The 20,392-nt window shown below is 42.5% G+C and overlaps 1 protein-coding gene across 14 annotated transcripts in view; it reads left to right on the forward strand.

Moving 5' to 3' along the window:
* FHOD3 (formin homology 2 domain containing 3) overlaps positions 1 to 20,392 on the forward strand; it is a 546,814-nt gene that overhangs the window by 97,768 nt on the left and 428,654 nt on the right. The gene's annotated exons all lie outside the window — the stretch shown is intronic.

Here is a 20,392-nt window from a genome sequence, read left to right on the forward strand (position 1 = left end):
TATGGCAGGGGATTTTTATCAGGAGAGAATTACTGCCTTTCTGGGCAGATGGCTGGCTTGGGGTTTTGATGAAGAGGAATCCATGTACTTTGTTTTTTCCAGCTACTAAAAGCTGGTTCTGTCTTTTAATTGGTTTGTATTTATAAACTGAGTTTCCCTATTATCAACTAAGTCTTTATCTGTACAGGGTCATTTGCATTTAATAAATTGGCTTGATTTAGCAATTAAACTGTAATTTTATCCTTTGGAATAGGTAATAAAACAATTTGAAAATTAAAAGGCACAAAGAGTGAACAGGCCCCTCCCAACCCTGCCTGGTCACCCTGGCTTGGCTTGTCAGTGTCATCAGTTTCTTGTATATCTTTCCAGGGATGGTCTAAGAGTGAGTGAGCAAGTATGAGCACACCTACAGATGCACATGTAGTGCTCGACTGGTGATACAGTGATTTATTTAACTGGCCCCTCCCCAGTCCATGCACTGATAGTGGATTGTTGAGTGAGAGGACCCATAAACTTTGAATGGCTGTCTGAAGGCAGTTCAGACAATCTTCTTTATGAGTATTTTTGCGGACCTGGAGAGAAAGCCAGTCACGGGAAATCCAGCAGTTTCCAGCCCCGCACGGTGGGAGGACAACTAACCCTAAAAGAAATGTAGGAACTGGGAAGGGTGGCTGATTTGGAGAAATGGTCTGTGAATTCAGTTTTGGGCATGTTCAGATTAGAATAAGGACAAGATACCTTGCTCAGATAGAAGGTACTAGAGGCATGTGAGATGGAAGAGTTGGGTTATGAGTGTAGGGTTGCCTCTGATGCTGCACTCAAACACAGGCGTGGATAGAATAGCCCATTTTTACCCATTTACTTTATGTCACACTTGCAGAAGTATCAGAATAACAAGACTCAGCAGTATAATTACGGAGAAGACTTAAGATTTTCTTTTTGCATTTGTTCTCTTCATTTTTTTATATCAGTATCTAAAGTGTCAGAATGTTTAGCTCCTCTCTTCATTTTAGCCCTCGTTTACTCTACAGGTACCTTCATGTTTAAAGTTCACCATCAATCCTTATATTCATTTTGTGTCATTTTGTATGTTTGCAGCTCATTCTCCAGTTAGGGAGTCCTTGAGGTCAAAACTGTTTTCATGAGAATTCTAAGATGTTATTTCCCCCTTTTTCCACCACTCTCTGTCTCTCACGAGTGCAGAGTGGAGTTATCTAGAAGCTATGTGATTTGTGATATCATAACAGGTTGAATGCATTAACAGACAGGTGAGTCAGGCTGTTTTGTATTAGGAGAGATAGTAAAGAGATTTACAAAGATGAAAACAATGCTGCTCTTCTCTAAATTATTTTTATTTAGGAAGACAGTTATTTTTCCTAAAATATGTTATTTATGTTAGCATTTAGTGGGTTTGTTATTTTTGACTCATTAATAAAACATTTAAAAATTTCTGTTTTAATTTCTAAAAGGTAAATTATGTGGCTGTCACCAACATAAACAAAGCTCCTTGGGCGCCTCAATAATTTGAAGAGTGTAAGGAGTTGGAGATAAAAAATTTGAGGACCCTCATTCTAGTAGATTCTTTAGAAAAAGCTTTGGGGTTTTGCATGTTGTTAACAGTTTATTGGTACATTTATACTTAAATTTTTTGCTGTATATAATGTCCTCAGCTCACATTTTCTTTCCTTGTTACTCCATTTCCTTCTATATAAGGTGTTGCTTTTGAAAAGTCTGGTGATGATCCACTTTTCTTTCCCTTACATGTCACTTTTTTTGCTTAGACTCCCAAAGGATTTTTTTCTTTCTTCTGTAAAGTTCAGTAATTAGACTGTGTCTTGGGGTAGGTCATTCTGGGCCAGTATTCTCAGGTACATTTTGTGTTCTTTCAATATGTATTTTCAAATACGTATACTTTTTTAATTTTAGGAAAGTTTTCTTGTATTATAGTTTTTAATATTAGTTCTGTTCCCTTGTTTTGCTTGTCTTCTTCAGGGACTCCTATTCTCTGTGTGTTAGAGTTTCTTTGCCTACCTTTAGTCATTTACTTTCTTTTGAATCATTTTCTTCTTTTCTTTTTGAATTAAAAAAATCTCCATTTAACTTTCCACATATCTTAAAGGATTAGCTGTTGTATTTATTTGCTCTTGTGTTTCTTCTAGTTTAATAGCCATTTCTGAATATTAGTGATTTTCTTTCCTTTCAAGTACCTGAGCTCTATAATTTCATTTCTAAGTTTTCCTAATTCTAATTTATATTGTTCATTCTTATCTTATATCATTTCTCTACATCTTTTATCCCATTTTTTAAAAAGTAGGTTACAAATTTGATTTGTTCTTTAGATATGTCTTTCTGGCATGCTTTCATTGTCTATAAAGATGTTATTCAGCTCCTTATTCACTTTTTCCCTGTAATAACTCTGCATGCAATTTGACCTTTATACATTTATGTTGCTCATTTTTATGTGAAATTAGTTTTCCTGAACTTTTAGAAGGAAGTTTGGTTCAGATGTGTTTTTCTAACTTCACAGAGCTTCCTCGTCTATTTTAATATAGTGTTCAGAAACATGGCTGGTTACATTCTGAGATTTCTGGGCTCTGTTTCTATCATTTTGAATTGGACCATCACCTTCCTTTGTATTATTGTTCCTATCTTGCTCAGTTTTGATTCCACTCCCAGAAGTTACTCCTATCCTGGAAGGATGCCCTGGGGACCAATTTTAAGTGTTCACAGGGACTAGACTGCTCCAGTCTCTGAGTCCAACAGTGGGCTCATGACTTGCCTTGGGTTGGATTGGTCAATACCCCTCTCAGTTTCAGCTGCTATTCTCACATCAGCCTGCCATACTTTCCAGTGAATACCTGTTAGCTATTTTGGGTTCTTCTGATCTCACGTCTGTTAGGTGCCTAATCGCTTCCCTCCATTTTCTGCCGAACAGATGACAATACCATGCAGTTGGTGGTTTGTCCTCATCCACCTATGTTTTAGTGTTTGTGCAATTTTTTTCTCACCTAGTTGTACTTGACGTTTGTCATTTTATTGTAAATGCCATTTATGAGGTTTTTGTTTCGTTATCTGGTTGATTTTTTTAAGATAGTACTTAGAAATTAAAATATTTTGAGATAACTACAGATTCGCATGCAGTTATAAGGAGTCATACACAGAGAGCCTATATATCCATAGCTCATTAGTTTCTCTATTTTTATGTGGGATTTTGGAAGATTCAAAAAGTATGCCCCTGCTACTACCTCCATCTTCATGGAATCCTCTCTCCATTGGTGATTTTTAAAAAAAATTTCCTTAAAATTGTTACTTAAAATTCAGTTTTACGTTGTATAACCAACCCCCCAAAACAATAGTGAATAGTTTAAAGATAGTAGATCCTTTCCTATTGTGTAAAAGCAGTCTGGAGGTTGCATTCCAGGGCTAGTATGGTAGTTCCAAGGTCATCAGGGATGTGGTTCCCTGTCTCTTGTTGCTGTGGAGGGAGTCTGAGGAGACTTTCTGGAAGTTTCTGCTTACACTGGATTGCCCTGAATTTAGTTCTGTAGCTACAATAGCTGCTAAAGAGTCATGGAAATGAATTCTTTTAGCTGGTTGCAGGGCCACCCTAAGTAAAACTGGTGTTCTTTTCCTGAGAAAGAATGGGAGAGTGAATGGTGGGGTAGGCAACTCAGAAACAAATAGAGTTTTCCTTCTATTTGCTTGAACACAAACTTACAGAAAGTGAATAAATATGTCAGAAGTTAAAAGGACATTTTGAATGCGATTTTAATCCTCACATATTTTTCGGATTACATTTATGCTGTTTTGCAAATTAAAACAATTCAGTGCTATGAATTGAACTTTTTGCACAAATTTCAGGGTGCTGATGGACTGTCAGTCAGTGCAGATCTTTCATCTCTTGGCAGCCGTGGTGGGAGGGGAGAGATGGCTCCCCTTTCTGCCCTTTCTGGCCATACTTCCTGAGTCACTGTCTTTTTTTTTTTTTTTTTTTTTAAATTCCATTTTAAAAACAAATTTTCATAATTCCATCTTCCCAAAACTTTTTTATCTTTTTGAGTAAAGACCTTTCTGGCCATACTTCCTGAGTCACTGTCTTTTTTTTTTTTTTTTTTTTAAATTCCATTTTAAAAACAAATTTTCATAATTCCATCTTCCCAAAACTTTTTTATCTTTTTGAGTAAAGAACTGTTCCAGGTGCCTTTTAGAGTTCACTGTCTTTTAAATGTGGTAATAATGCTGACCCCTGAGAATATCCAAGCTGTGATGACTGTGGATTTAAAGGGTTCCTTGGCTTCCTTACTTTGTCTATTTAGACTGGTAAACATCCATATAGCCTTTAAAACATAAGTACCATGGGGAGAAGTGAGGGACGACTTTTCCACTTTCATACTGAAGCTGGGATGTCCTCATGGGAGTTTTTGAAGTTCGCTTGACGTACTAGAGTCAAAGATTTTGACAGAATCCAAGTCTGATGTTGAGTTGGGAAAAGTTGTATTGGGCTCACTGTTGTACGACGTGTGACGAGCCAACAGGGTCTCTGGTGACTTGGGTAATAAACAGGCTCACCTTTTCATTCCTATCATGTGTGTGTTGGCTGTTGTGAATAATGCTACTGTGAACATTGGTGAACACATATGTCTTTGAGATCCTGCTTTTGGTTGTTTTGGTTATATATTCAGAAGTGTTATTGCTGGATCATATGGTACTTCTATTTTTAATTTCTTGAGGAAACACCATATTATTTTCCATTGTGGCTGCACCATTCTACATTCTCACCAACAGTGCATGAGGTTCCAATTTCTCTAGATCCTCACCAACAATTGTTATTTTTTATTTTGGTTTGATAGCGGTAACTCCAGTGGGTGCGAGGTGATATCTCGTGGTGTTTTTTTTTTCTAACATCTTTATTGGAGTATAATTGCTTTACAATGGTGTGTTAGTTTCTGCTTTACAACAAAGTGAATCAGTTATACAAATACATATGTTCCCGTATCTCTTTCCTCTTGCGTCTCCCTTTTGATTTGAATTTCCGCCATTGTATTTTTGAATCCTTACTTTCATTATCTTTAAATGGAGAAATCCTAGGATATTCTTTATGTGTTAAACGGGTATTTGTTTTGGAGTCAGATTTCCATGTGGTCCAGGTGCTGCCACGTGGGCTGAAAGAAGCCTCCTCTGCACTTCATGGAGTTGTGTGTTCACCTCCTGTAATGAAACTTACCTCCTTGTAGTTGTACTGCGGGGGCCATATGCCTTTTGCAAAAAGAAAGTAAAGTGAAATCACTGAGGCGAAAGTTAATTGCCTTTTAGTAAAATCTTCAGACTCATAGGAGACATTTTTTGGTTTCTTATTTTATTTTCGAAGCAGGTCTTGTCATTGCTTGTTTCAAAATTATTTGCTGCTTTCCAAAAGGTTAAAAATAAAAGTTCTGCTTAATTGGGAGAGATGCTAAGCTCTGAATACTGTCATTACTCATATCTGATTTTCTCCCAGCTAAAGCTGCGCTGTAACTAAGGTCCTGTTAACGTTCGAGCAGCGGGCCTTTATTCAGGCCCTTCAGTGGCAACACGAAGCCCTTTGGTCAGAAACACCCAGAATCTTCAGGAGAAAATTTGGCTTTTTTTTTCTTAAGTAGACAACGTACCTCTAATAAAATAATACATCATCTTGGCTCTCAGTTTCTCCATTGTTTCTGCTGTTTTGTCATTTTCCCTTGTGCCCTGTCTTTCCTGCTCTTTCCCTTCGCTTGTTCGGAATTTCAGAATTTTGAAATACCACCCTCCATTTCCAGCCATGCTTGTTTGCAAGCTGGTTTCAAGTCGCACATGTTTGCAAGCAAGTTATTGACTGTTTCTCCCTTTAATCACTGCTTTTTAAAAAAATTGTGGTGAAATACACCCACATAAACTTTACCATCTTGACCATTTTTAAGTGTACAGTTCAGTGGTATTAAATACATTCACATTGTTGTGCACCTATCACCACCATCCATCCTTAGAACGAGTCTCATCTTGTAAATCTGAAACCGCATACAAATGAAACAATAACTCCCCATTCTCCCTCCCCTCACCCCAGTCCCTGGCAACCATCATTATCCTTTCTTTTTTTTTTTTATAGAAGACTAATTTTTATTTTATTTATTTTTTAACATCTTTATTGGAGTATAATTGCTTTACAATGGTGTGTTAGTTTCTGCTTTATAACAAAGTGAATCAGTTATGTATCCTTTCTGTCTCTATGAATTTGATGACTCTTAGGTTCCTCATAGAAGTGGAATCATACAAAGAAGAGATAGAAACTCTGTTCCTGCCCACTTCCCTTCTAAATGGGAGGGACAATTTTCTTTTAAATCTGGTTGGTTGCTTTCTGTCTCCCCCAGCCCCAATTCTTTAGTGGAGACCCCAGGACCTTGCTACTCAAAGTTTAGTCTCCAGGCCGGCAGCAGCAGTGTCACGTGGTTAGAATGCAGCATCTCAGGCCCCACCCAGATCGCTGGGTGAATGGTGAGCACATTTGAGTCGGAGAAGTGTCGCTCTGGTTGATTTGAGAGGGAGGCCTCTGTGAGACTGAGGCAGCGGGCCTGCAGCCTGGGGAAGCAACAGTCATGGGGAGGTGCTCCTCTCACCCAGTTCGTCCACAGAGATGAGAACAGCACCGGCCCTGGGACAGCGAGGGTGGCTGGGCGGCAGAGGATTCACCAGATGTGCCCAGGAAGTGGGTGCCTACAGCCATCTCTTTTGAGATGGAGTCCTTCTTTTTTCTTCATGGACAGAGGAGGAGAGGACAGAGCCCAGAAGCAGATGGTCAGAAAAGAACAGGGATTGTGAAGACGTTTTAGGGAGGAAAGCCAGAGGGAACTGTCAGGTCCACAAGCTTCTGTCTCTGTGTCTCAGATGTGAAGGTGGCCTCTTGCTCTGGGGGAACAGCTGGGTGACTCTTCATTCCAGAGGTGAGCCACTGAGTACTGGAGACAGGACATTTATGGAGACAGGACATTTCAGACGACGTGATGCACGGTTTTTCTCAACCGCCAAGAACGTGGGAAGGTGGAGCAGGTAGGTGACTTCAAGAGAGCGTGGGACCAGGAGCTGGATGCCATGTTCTTGCCCTGGGCACTGTTTCCTACTAGTGTGTGACTTTGGTTGGGTCATTGCATCTCTCTGATTCCCGGTTTCATAGTCTATAAAATGGACACAACAACATCCCATGCTCTCTGGGCTTGTGTGAGGATCAGATGCAGTTAAGGAAGTAAAAGTACTGGAAACCTGTGAGCACGGAGCTTTACCTGGCCTCAACTTTTATGGATGAGGCATCTGTGCAGGAAACCCCACCTGGGGTGCACCACAGGTTGGCCATAGTCGGCTAAACAAACCTGAACACCCATTTTGCCAGTTCATTGATTTACATGTAGAAATATGTTAGTCACCCAGGAGAGGATGCTCACAGAGATGTGGCCAACTTCTCTCCCCTCACAGGTCTGCTGGCTGGGAGCTGGGGTGCAGATGGGTGTGAGGGGGGAGGTTCATTAGCTACATGACTCAGGTATTTGATGGCGTTGGCTTGGGGAGCCCAGTGTGATCAGCCTGTCTCATAGGGACTGGAGGCTGTGGGACAGGGGCAGGTTTCCCTCAGTGATGCTACCAGCAGACTCGTGAAGATTTTTACACGAGCATCCCACATAACTAGGTACATATGCTCAATGTTTTACAAGTTTATTGAGATATAATACACATACCATAAAACTCCCCCTTCCCGTAAAAAGCATTTAGTGTTCTCCCTGTTTTTTCAGTATATTCACAGAATTGTGCAACCATCACCACTATCTAATTCCAGAACATTTTTATCAACTCCCTAAATACCCAATAGCAGTTACTCTCCATTTCCCTCTCTGGGTCCTTGGCAACCACTAACCTACTTGTTGTCTCTAGGATTTGCCTCTTCTGGAAATTTCATCTAAATGGAATCATATGATATGTGGCCTTTTGTGTCTGGTTTCTTCCATTTAGCATACTGTTTTCAAGCTTCATCCACGCTATAGCATGGATCAGTACTTGATTTATTTTTGTGGTTGAACACTATTCTGTTGTATGGATCTAGCACATTTTGCTTATCTGTCCCTCAGTTGATGGACATTTGAGTTGTTTCCACCTTTGTGGTTATTAGGACTCATGCTGCTATGAACATTCATGTACAGGTGTTTAGGTGAACATACATATGTTTTCAGTTCTTTTGGATATATTCTTTTAACATTCACTACAAAAAATCTATTGGTTTCTTTAGGCAGGAATCTTTTACATGGTGCTTTTGAAGTTGTGATTGTTCATTTTAGCTCTGAGAAGAGGAGAAGATGACAGGGAGCAGGGCCCTCTGGGGCAGGCACAGGGTAAGAGAAAAGAACCGAGTTGGCAGGGCTTTGCCTTTTAGTTTTTCAAAGCAGAAAACCTGACAGAGCTCCAGGGGTGAAGAAGGCCAGTCATCTCTTGCTCTTCCTTTCATCATGGCGGCCAAGAGGCCTTTCTGAGTAAAGATCCATAAACTTTGATGACTGCAAAGAACCTGAGTGCTCCTTTTGATCAATATCCAGATAGTATCTTGGTCAGTATCTCGATATATATACATATGAAAGTACCCCAGAGAGGAGGGGTGACTTGTCCAGGGTCACACAGCTAGCAACCAGCAAGGCCTAGACTAGAGTCCACTTTTCTGTAACTTTGATCCATCCTCTTTCCCTGACATTCACTGCTTCTCCTTTGAGGTGACATTATGAAACTCCTTCCTTTATGTCTGAAGGGGAAATGGCTTTGTGCAGAGTGGAATTTCAAATCTCTCTGAATTTTAAGGCCTTACCAAATATATTCCACTTTTCGGAGTATCTAAACTGGAACCACAGTGAGTTTTCATCAGCTGCAGAAAACCCACCATTTACACATGGCAGCATCTTTTGTTTCACATCTGCTGAGAGGCATGTTGGCCTGTCCTGAAGCTGTGGCCAACAGTGACGCAAGTCAGAAACTCAAGCTGGCAAGGTGGTAGGAAAGTTCTCCTTGGTTAGACTTTGCTAAGTCATGACAATGAAGTGAAAATCTGTGAGGACAGTTTTGTTGGGAAGGGGCTGTGGTGGTGCAGGGTGCAAGTGCCTGAGTTCCTCATGAACTGCTGGGTGATGCCCTCCAAGGCCAGAGCTGGAGCAGGACTTGACCCAGTGGAAAGCCCTGGGCAGGTGGAGGGTGCTGGGAGCCATCTCTGGGACTGCTCTCCTCCTGTTTCCTCTGGGGGCTGGCCAGGGTTGTGTTCTGTCCTCCGCAGCCTCTCTGCAACCCACCCTTTGGAACAAGACTGGCAGAATAGAGTAGGAAGGTGACACATACCCAAGAGTGTGTCGGTGTAGAAAGAAGAATCCTGATTCATTCACGAAACCCCCTGATTCTCTTCCCACCTTAAGAAAGGACATCTCTGGTCATCTACAAGATGAGTGACACATCTTCCTTTTGTGCTGCCTACTGAGATTGGAACATTAGAAGCCCTCATGTGTGCCAGGGCATTTTTACAAATTCATGCTCTCAGAGTGGGAATTATCATTCAGGGGCCTTACTATTCATCTTTATAATAAAAGATACACCCCAGAATTTTCACACTTAGTTATAAAAAGCACTGGAGCGTTTAGTAAAAAACAAAAATAATAAATCATAATAAGATATTAGCAAAATAATTACAGATTTCATTAAAATAATTCACTTTGTAAATTGTTCCAGAGTTTTCCCAGTGTCTGTCTGTCAGACACTTCAATTTAAGGTAGGAATAGTCAGTCACCGGATTGGGATACCTGAGCAATTTCTAGAAAGAACTGGTGCCTGGACCCCACTGCAGGACATTGGGGTCTGACTTCCTGGGGCTCAGTCTGGGCTTCGGTGTCCCTTAAAAGCTTCCCCAGGTGATTCTCAGTGCCCTCAGGGTAACTGCAGCCGAACCCTTGCCCTGTGTTCCACCTGCACTAAGTGCGTGACTTATGGGATCACATTTCTGCCTCATTAGAGGGAGGTTTCATTATCCCCTCCATAGAGAGGCAGAAACTGAGCTTCCCTGGGCTAAGTAACTTAAGGCCCCCAACCTCCAGGCTGCCTCTTGAAAGTTTGGGCAGTACTGGACCCCAGCCCAGGCCTCCCTCACCTCCTGAACTGTCCTGTATCCTGCTGAGCCCTCTGGAGAGCCAGCCCCAAGTCAGGCAGGTGCTAAGGGGTTGTCTGCTGGGAGTGTTGGTGACATTCCTCCTGGAATGGAAGCAGGCTCTGGGGCTGGTGTTGGTTCATGGCCCTGGCCTCTTGCTGCTCTGTGACCTCACTTAACCTCTCCAGGTCTCCACTTCCTCATCTGTAAATCAGGGATCATAGTACCCACCTTATAGTGTGGATGGGGGGATTAAATGAGATAGAAGCATGAAGGACTTGGCAAGGCAGCTGACACGTCAAAAGGACGAGGGTTGTGTATAATGTGGCCCTACACCCCCAGGTCCCAAACGCCTGAGGGGCAGTTTCTCAGCCTTCAGTGTGCTTGTGCATCACCCTGGGACATGGATTTGGTAGGCCTGGGGTGGGGCCTGAGATCCAGCATCTCTGCCAAGTTTCTAGGTGATGCCAAGGCCTAAGTCGTCAGCTCCTGGGATTCTCATGCACCCACCACAGTAGCTAGCAGGGTGCCGATGGCCTGACCACAGGACGAGCTGAGTCCTTAACGTGTTCACAGCGCTGTCCCTTCCATTCCCAGATCTGAGGGTGCCATCCTTGCTGTTCTTCTAGTGTGGCTCTGAGTGCTTCTAGCGTTTGTGTAGAATTTCTTTGGTCCTTCCAGTTACCAATCACTAGAAGAATTATAAAATCAATTATACATTAATACTGTGATGGGAAATCAATGCACTGTTGAATGATAATGCATTGATACTCTTTTTCATTTTCTTGCTTTTGTGAAGTCATTGCTGTTTATTATTTATAACATATCAGCTCCCATCGAGTAGATCAAGAAATGGACATGGGGTTGGAAGTTTAGGGTTTAATTCCTGAAGCTCCCATTTAGTAGCTGTTTCTCCAGCCCTTCATTTGTGCATCTGTGAAATGGGCCGAACAGTACCCACAGCACTGGGTTGTTAAATGGAAATGATCCGGAGGCTCAGATTCCACCATTTTGTCTAATTATATTTTAAGGAAAAAAGTTTTAATTTTCAGAGGAATTTAGTTCAAAGATCAAAACGTATTTTTAAAGCTCTGGAGACGTTCCTCTTTCTTGCCCTCTCTGCTTGCTTTGGTGGTGGTGGTGGTGGGGTGTGATGGGAGCAAAATTGATAAGCATGAAATGCAGGGCTCCCAGGATGCAATTTAAATTTTAAAGTTTTAATTGTTTTGCCTACATTATTTGGATGTGTGACATCTTAATTAAGTATTTTTTGAATATATAAAATACAGGTGAAAATAGGATAGTCAAAAACCAAAGAGGAATAAAGCCCAGGACCAATATTTATAGAACTCAGGTTGAGCACAGATTACATCTTCGTAAGGTTCCCAAGGAGCCAGCTGTGGTGAGGACACTTTTATACGACTGTGAACGTGTCAAAATACGGAACAGATGTGCTTCTTGTCCACATGGAGGAATAACTCCTGTTTGTGGCTGTAAGGTTCATGGATGCTGGGAATTGCATAATAATTATTTTCCCTTTTCTCCCTCTTTGTTGGTTAAATGAAGCGAGGCTATTTAAAACATGGTATGTCAGATTTGCCTGTGGGTTCCAGAAGTTGAATCAGCTGTACAAGGGTCTGTGCCCAGCATTGCTAACTAAGCACATAGTAGGTTCTTGATAATGGCCAGATGGCAAATTCACTTCAGAAGTGGGGACTTTGATGGACTTTGATCTGCTCTGAGTTCATATTGTGGCCTCTTGTCTGGATTTTAAAGCAAGATGGCACCTGCAAACACACTTAGAGGCAATGGGAAAGGAATGCTGCCTTCCATGGAATGCTTACGGGCTGGTGCAGGGTCGCACGTCCTCTGTACATGGCATTTAGTGGTTGTCACCACTGTAGATGGACTTGCTGACAGGTGGCCTTCTGCAGAGATGTGGTTTTAGGCTCTCTTAGTGGGACAGCTCACAAACCTACCAGTCCTCCTGCTTCGTTTATTATTCCCATTTTTTTGAGAGCTAAACGTTACACCTTTGTAAGAGTTTTCCTTTCAGAGAGTTTCTACATGTGCCTGAAAACACAGCCTTGGACACATGTGAGGATGAGAGTGGCGTGTCTGTGTCGGGACCCTCGGGCATAGGATTTGGAGTGGGTGGGAGGTAAGAGAAGGATACAGATACCTCTTACATGTGACATTGAGAGGAGGTACATTCAGATTAGCAAACTCTTCTTTTTGAAAGTCTGCCCTGTCTAGTCTATCAGTCATTCTCACTGTGGAATGAATGAGTTTGATCTGATTATCTTTGACCTGAGATTGGCTGCCCACTGGGACTGGGTGCTCTTTTTTTTGGAGTGATATTAAGGAATTTTGGAGTTCATGATGCGTATTCTGGCTGGGAGCTCAAAAGTCCGAATAGTCTATAAATCACTTTCATGGGTTCATAAAAAAGGAAGGGCTATTGGCAGGAGGCTGTATGTTAATGGTGGTCCCCCCGGAGCCCTCAATGGGTGTGCTCAGACCACCCACGGGTTCTCATCCGGGTTTGTCACATCATCCATGCATCTACCCACCACTCACTCACCTGTAAGCATTTACTAAGAACACGTGCTTCTGTCCTGCTGAGGGATGAGGTCACCTATGAGTCCAGGGCTTTGCACATAGTGGGGCCTCAGGGGGCATTGATATGAGTGTAAATGCCTGGTCTGACTGCATCACACAGCAATAAGGATAGTCTGCTGTCCTCTGGTTTCCCTCCCCCTCTCTACCCATCCCTCATCTTCCTCCTCCCAGGGCTGTTCTTGTTCCCCTTTCCCAATTGTGCAGGGGCGTGGTCCAGAGTCACCTGTGGAGGCTTTTGAAAAAGCAGATGTAGGGCAGGCCTGAGCTGCTTTCGTAAGGCTTTCTGGGTGATTCCAGTGTGTAGCCAAATTAAGAATTACTGCTTTACAGATTCTCCTTTTGCTCCACAGCTCTACCAGTTCATTGATTCTCCCTAATTTTGCATTTCCTCACTACTGTTCTCTCTGTTGTCTGAGCTCATGAGCGATAATGATGCTTTAGTCACACATCTGCACTGTGTTAGGAGCCTCACGCTCATTATTTCAGTCTAATTCAAGTCTATCAGGCTTGTAAAATAGGTGTTATCATCCTCATTTTATAGATAAGAAAAGTGAGGCTTGAAAAGATTCACGGACTGCCAAAGACACGGGTTTAAGTGGGAGAGCAGGAATTTGAATCGAGATCTGTGGGGCTCCGAAGGCATGTTCTTTCCATGAGTTAGGCTGCTTCACTAAATTCTGCTTTGAGCTTTGCAGGCATCCTGCATTATTCACATCCAATGAAGAATAGGATTCAGAGCGTGGACTCTGCCGTCAGATGGGCTGGATTTGAAACCTCGCTCTGCCACTTTTTGGCTGGGAGCTTGAACATCCTACTTACCTTCTGTCCCTCAGCGTCCTCATCTGTGAACTGGTGATAATAGTACTTATCTTGTAGGGTTGTTGCATGCTGAGTGGAGGCTGGTATATGATCAGTGATTGTCAGATATACATTTTTTATTGAAGTATAGTTGATTTACAATGTTGTGTTAGTGTCAGGTATACAGCAAAGTGATTCAGTTATTTTTATGTATAGGGTTGGCCAAAAAGTTCGTTCGGGTTTTCCCGTAAGCTGTGGAAAAACCCGAACGAACCTTTTGGCCAACCCAATATATTCTTTTTCAGATACTTTTCCATTATAGGTTATTATAAGATATTGAGTATAGTTCCCTGTGCTATATAAGTCAGCCCTTGTTGTTTATCTATTTTATATATAGTACAGAGTGTGTATCTGTTAAACCCAAACTCCTCATTTATCCCCTTGGTATAAATTTACTCCCTTGCCCTTTGATTTCTATGTCTATGAGTCTATTTTTGTTTTGTAAATAAGTTCATTTGTGTCATTTTTTGAGATTCCACATTTAAGTGATATCATATGATATTTGTCTTTCTCTGTCTGACTTCACGTAGGTCAGTATTTTTTTAAGCAGCACAGTCCTGTCTCTAGATATCTTATTAGGGAACAAAGACGTAAGGCAGATGATGTTGGGACTGGAGGAGGGTGTGCAGCTTGAGGCCTTGGCTGCTGGTATTCCTGTGGAGAGGGGCCCCTGTGGCCCTGAGGACTGCCTTTTGTAGAGCCCTTGGGGCTGCACTCGATGACCCCTTCTTCAGGGTGATTCTCTGCCCTGTCCATTTACTAACCTTTAAAATCAATAACAGGGGGACTTCCCTGGAGGTCCAGTGGTTAAGACTCCACACTCCTCACGCAGGGGACCTGGGTTCCATCCCTGGTCGGGGAACTAAGAACCCACGTACCACAGCTAAGCCCGCACGCCGCAGCTAGAGTAGCCTGCACGCCACAGTGAAGACCCAGCCCAGCCAAAATAAATAGATAAGTAAAAATTAAAAAAAAATCAATGACAGGGAATTTACTTGTTTATTATTATGGTCAGCTGTAGAGGAAAAGAAAAAGCTGAATGGTGTACAAAAATTGGGGCGTGTAAATGTGGAATCTTAAAGATGGTCTTGATCACTAAGAAGAATGTCCACATCAGCCTGGTGAAACTCAGTCTCCGTTGGCAGGATGGGCAGGGCAGAACGTGCACCAGTGGGTGGATCTGCAAGCCCAAAGAGGGTTGTTTGAGAAGGTAAGAGCCTAATGCTTCTAGGTGGGAGTGGTGTGGGCAGGGCTGACAGGTGTTACAGGGCAGCTGAGAGTGGCTGAGAAAGAGGAGTGAAAGGCATAAAGGGCCCCGGGCAAGGGAGCTCTGTTGGCACCGAGTGGGAAGTTACCTTCCAGAGACTTCTTGGCAGACAGAGGTGGCAGCATCACCACGGAATGGAGCTCGAGATCAACATGTGTTGGCTCACCCAGGATATAGTGCCAGTGTTTACCTGGAGTGAGGGCTGGATAGCCAGGGATGGGCACCGACACAGCCAAGGAGTTGTCAGGAAGGAGCCAAGGGTAGAGATATAGGGATCTGGCCAGGGCTGGGGATTGTCCATCACGAGGAAGACAGTGGCCGCCCAGAGCCCAGGAGCCAAGCCCACAGTGTGTGGTGGATCATGTCTTTGGAAAGGGCAGGCTGCTGTTAAAGGGACTTACTAATCGGCTGTCTAAGTAAAAAGGGTACAAGACATGACTGAGGCAAGTGGTCACAATGCAGGTAAGTTGACCGGTCATTGTTGTTTCTGGGAGGGGCTCCTGGGACTCTGCTTACCGCCTCTTGCTGGGCAGCCAGTTCAGAGCTTCAGTGACGGAGTAACCTCTCCTCGAGTGTGGCTGAGGGGTAAGCTCATCTCCTGTAGCCCCTGCTTTCTAAGGCGTGGAGGAATGAAGTCTGAAGGATGCAGGCTTGATATGCTAGACAGGCAAGAGGAGTGCTGACAACACAGATTACAAACTCTCTTCATCTGTGCCATTGGCATCATGTCTGCTCCCCTCCTTCCTCAGTGGTTAGCTACAGTTGTCTTCTACTGTTCAACTCAGTGCTTGCTCATCCAGCAGACCCTTCTTCATTTCATCTGTCTGGTCTGGGTGCCCCACATGTGTGTCCCAGCTACCCTCATGTGTTATTCTGGACTTGCTTTCTCTTCTCCTGGGCTCAGTGCTCCTTGAACTTGTCTTTCACCTTTGTGCTCTTAATGCTAAGCACTGTGTCCATTTCAGGGCTCAGTATGCAGTAGGTGCTCAATAAATGTTGATTGAGTGATTGATTAAAGATGACATAGTTTGTATTCAGTCTCCAGCATTGACTGTTAAACATAGACTTTTGGCCGCTGGAAAAAGCCAAAACTTTGGTATTTGTCCCAGAGCTCTGCTGGTATGGCCAGCTGGGGCTGCTCCAGCAGCTGTGGTGGCAGCTTGAGGAAGAGGCAGCACTCACCACTTGGAAGGTGGATCATCCCTTTCTTACCCAAACTTCAAAATGAAATGCCCTGTCTGCCCAGAAGGCCTCTGTCAGTTCAACTTGTTGCTGTTGGAGAAAGCAGTCAGAGCAGCAATGCTCAAGAGAAAAGCCACCATCAGAGGGAAGGGATGTTACCCAGGGGCTGCACCCCCTACACACCGGCCACGGTGCTGTGAACCTACCAGAAGTATGACCTCTTACATTCTTTTTTAAAAAAGGGGCTTATGAGCTATAACCCACATACTATACAATTCACTCAGAGTGTCTCAGTAGTTTTTAGTACAGTGACAGATTGTGCAACCATTACCACAATTTTACGACATTTCATCACCAAAAGAGACTTCACACCCATTAATAGTCCCCCTGCATTTCCCCCCAACCTCCCCAGCCCTGGCAACCAATCATCTACTTTCTGTCTCAATGGATTTGCCTATTCTAGTGACTTCATTATAAATAGAATCATACAATATGTGGCCTTTGTATCTGGCTTCTTTCACTTAGCATAATGCTTTCAAGGTTTATTCAGCACTTCATTCCTTTTTGTGGTTGACTAATTTTCCATTGTATAGATATACTACATTTTGTTTATCTGTTCATCAGCTGATGTACATTTGAGCTGTTTCCACTTTTTGGCTCTTATGAATAATGCTTCTATGAACATTCATGTACAGGTTTTTGTGTGGACATGTGTTTTCATTTCTCATGGGTATATATCTAGACTGGAATTGTTAGATCATACGGTAAGTCCATGTTTTACATTTTAAGAAACTGCCAGACTGTTTTCCGAAGCAGCTGTACCATTTTACATTCCCACCAGCAATGTATAAGGGTTTCAGTTTTTCCACATTCTTGTTAACATTTGTTATTGTCTGTCTCTGATTATAGCCATTTTAGTGGTGTCAGTGATACCTCATTGTGATTTTGATTTGTATTTCCCTTGTGGTTAATAATGTTGAGCATCTCTTCATGTGCCTATTAGACATTATTGTTTTTGAAGAAAAGTTTTTCAAATCCATAGCCATTTAAAAAATTGCGTTATTTGGCTTTTTTATTCTTGTGTTGTAAGAGTTCTTTATATATCCTGGATACAAGTCCCTTATCAGTTATGATTTGCAAATATTTCCGTCTCTGTGGGTTGCCTTTTCACTTTCTTGATGACCATTTAAGTACCACATTTCAAATTTTGATGAAGTCCAATTTACCTGTTTTTTTTTTTTCCTTGTGATTTTGGTGTCATATGTAAGGTATCATTGCCTAACCCAAACTCATGAAGGTTTACACCTAGGTTTTCCTCTACGAGTTTTATCATTCTACCTCTCGTATTTAGGTCTTTGATCCATTTTTGAGTTAGTCTTTGTATATGGTGTGAGGTAGGGGTTCAGCTTAATTTTTTGTTTGTTGATATGCAGTTACAGCACCATGTCCTCATACATTTTGATGAATTAATAAATATTTTTTAAATTTCACTTCTATATCTTAAGTGCTTTTGATAATTTGGGATCTGTTATAGAGGAAGTTATTAAAATAATGTCATTCATCAAAGTGCAACATTTACTTATTGTTATGTGATCCTGAGTGAGGAATCAATTGATTTCATATCTCTGTATATTTGAAACTAACCTAAACGATATTTAATCACTGAATTCTAGTTCTTAAAACACACCAGGATCTTGCCTTCTTGTTCTTATTTTTCAGTGGTTTTTCATCTTATTCCCTGTTTGTTGTTTCCTATATTTATTTGCTATTTTTGTTTTTGCTTCTTTTTTTTTTTTTTTTTTTTTGGCAGTACGCGGGCCTCTCACTTGTTGTGGTCTCTCCCGTTGCGGAGCACAGGCTCCGGACGCACAGGTTTAGCGGCCACGGCTCACGGGCCCAGCCACTCCGCGGCATGTGGGATCTTCCTAGACCGGGGCATGAACCCGTGTCCCCTGCATCATCAGGCAGACTCTCAACCACTGTGCCACCAGGGAAGCCCTGTTTTTGCTTTTTATGGTATTATATAGAATGCCTACAGTTAAAATGTTTGGAGCATAAAATAGAGTAGTTATCCCTGTGGATTTATCTTCATAACCTGGCCTGAGTGGCCCAGTAGAATGTTGCAGTTGTTAGTTTTTAAAAGGAGAAAGGAACCAAGGTTTTGGTTCCTCTTCTCAAAATGAAAGCGCTCTTATTCCAATGATATTTGGCACTCTCCTCCCTCTGATCCTAAAAACATGGCCACCATTTTGGGCCTGGAAGTTTGGCCTGCCTGCTGACTTTCTCCCTTTGAGTAGCGCCTGCTCCAGGCAGTGGCTGCTCCCTTGTCTTCTCCTCTCTCACCCCCATCCACACGCTCCTAAAATAGAGACTTCCCTGGTGAGCCATCTGCAGGGTGATCAGTGGATCACTGGAGCTGTGGAGTAGGATTTGAGTCCTTTGTATAAAGTGTCTTCTGTGCCTGCCTAATTATAACCAGGACAGTCCTGCCACCCCTACCTTACATGTGTGGCAAGGGGGTATTGTTAGTAGTGCTTAGAGCCACTGCCTAAGGGGGATGGTGGGGGAGGGGCAGAAAAGCTATTCCAACCCAGTGGCCTTTCTTTAGTACTTTTAGAACAACTGTGATAAGGGAATCTGTACAAGGGCAAGGGCTTTATCTTCATAACCTGGCCTGAGTGGTCCAGTAGAATGCTGCAGTTGTTAGTTTTTAAAAGGAGAAAGGAACTAAGGGCTGTACAAGGGCAAGCGCTTTTGTGTGTATGTTCACATATACATTGAAGAGCAACGTGAGATAAAGCTACTTACCAGGAAATGAAAAACTACTTTAGTTCTAGTATTTAAAATTAAACTCAAATTTATAGAAATATGGCTAACTCTAAGGCGAAAGGGTGATATCATTCTTAAAACAAAACAAAAATGTTGCTTAATGCACATAATTTAAACTCAGGGTGATTGACAGGTGATAAGGAGTAAAATCAGACTTATTCTTAAGCAGCTGGGAAAGCTATCAATATGTCTTAGGTTATCATGACATTTTCCCCGTGTGAAAGTCAGTGTGATTCTGGAGAAGAGTTACCCAGGTGAATTTATTCCCCCTAAAGCAAGACTTAAGGTAGAGAGAAGAATTTGCACTTAAAATAGTTTTATGAAAGTCAGAATACCTTTTGCCACAATCATTTCGGATTTTTTGTTTTGATTAGAAAAACATCACTGTGTATAACATTAGGGTTAAAAAATATCAGTGAAGTTCGGAAGTCTGTGAAAAGATCATAGAAAGCTAATATGTAAAAAAGAAAGTGTGATATGAGCATTTTCTCATCTTTCTGGTGGCACATCGTCATGGAAAGCATGTCCCAGACATGTCGCTGGTGAGGTGTTACTGGAGCCTGGCCGGGCCACTGCCTACCCTGGGCACGTGGTGAACCTTGTTCAGTGAGATGCACGATGGACGAGCCAGCAACGGGCAGGGCCAGAGCCAGAGGCCTGCACTTCTCCTAGAAACACAGTCACATAACTTAGACACCCTAGTTTTCAGCAGTATTCATAAGAAACTGGTCAAAAAGGCTGACTCTTCTCATGTTTTCTAACATAAGTCAAACGTTGTTGTCAAGTTGTGTTTGGAGAAGGAGACCTTAGGAAAAGGTGTCTTGAGGATGAGTGGCCTATGATGTCCCACCCACCCAGAGGGAAGGATGCTGGTTTCCCAGTACCACACATGTTCAGATCCACCGCTGGAACACATGCTCAGAGACCCTGTGAGATGGTGGTCCCTCTAGAAGCTTCTTTAATGTCTCCCCTGACAAAACCAGTAGAAAGTGTGATACATTCTAACTGGGAACCTCAGAACGTGGCCCCAGGTGTTCTGTGGGCTGTGCTCTGAAGCCAGGCCTGCTGACCAGAGCCTCGAGCCCTTACGCTTGGCTCTGGGATGACCAGGGCTGCTTTCCTTGGGGATGGTGAGTTGCTTTTGGAGCAAGTCCTACACCAGCCCCTCATCTGTCAAGCAGAGCCACACCCATAATGTTAGGCAGCTGGATTTATATATTTTATCCATGGCCAAGATATATGCTCCCTTCTCCAGAGCTCACCACATCCTACCTATAATTAAAATTTTTTACTGTGGTAAAATACATATAAAATTTACTATTTTAACCATTTGAAGTGTACAATTCAGAAGCAGTAGTTACCTTCACAATTTTGGGCAGCCACCACTGCTACTTCCAAAACTTTTTCATCTTTCCAAACAGAGACTCTGTAACCATTAAGCAATGCCTTCCCATTCTCCCCTTCAC

The sequence above is a fragment of the Physeter macrocephalus genome, chromosome 19, assembly GCF_002837175.3.
Source record: "Physeter macrocephalus isolate SW-GA chromosome 19, ASM283717v5, whole genome shotgun sequence".
NCBI lineage: Eukaryota > Metazoa > Chordata > Mammalia > Artiodactyla > Physeteridae > Physeter > Physeter macrocephalus.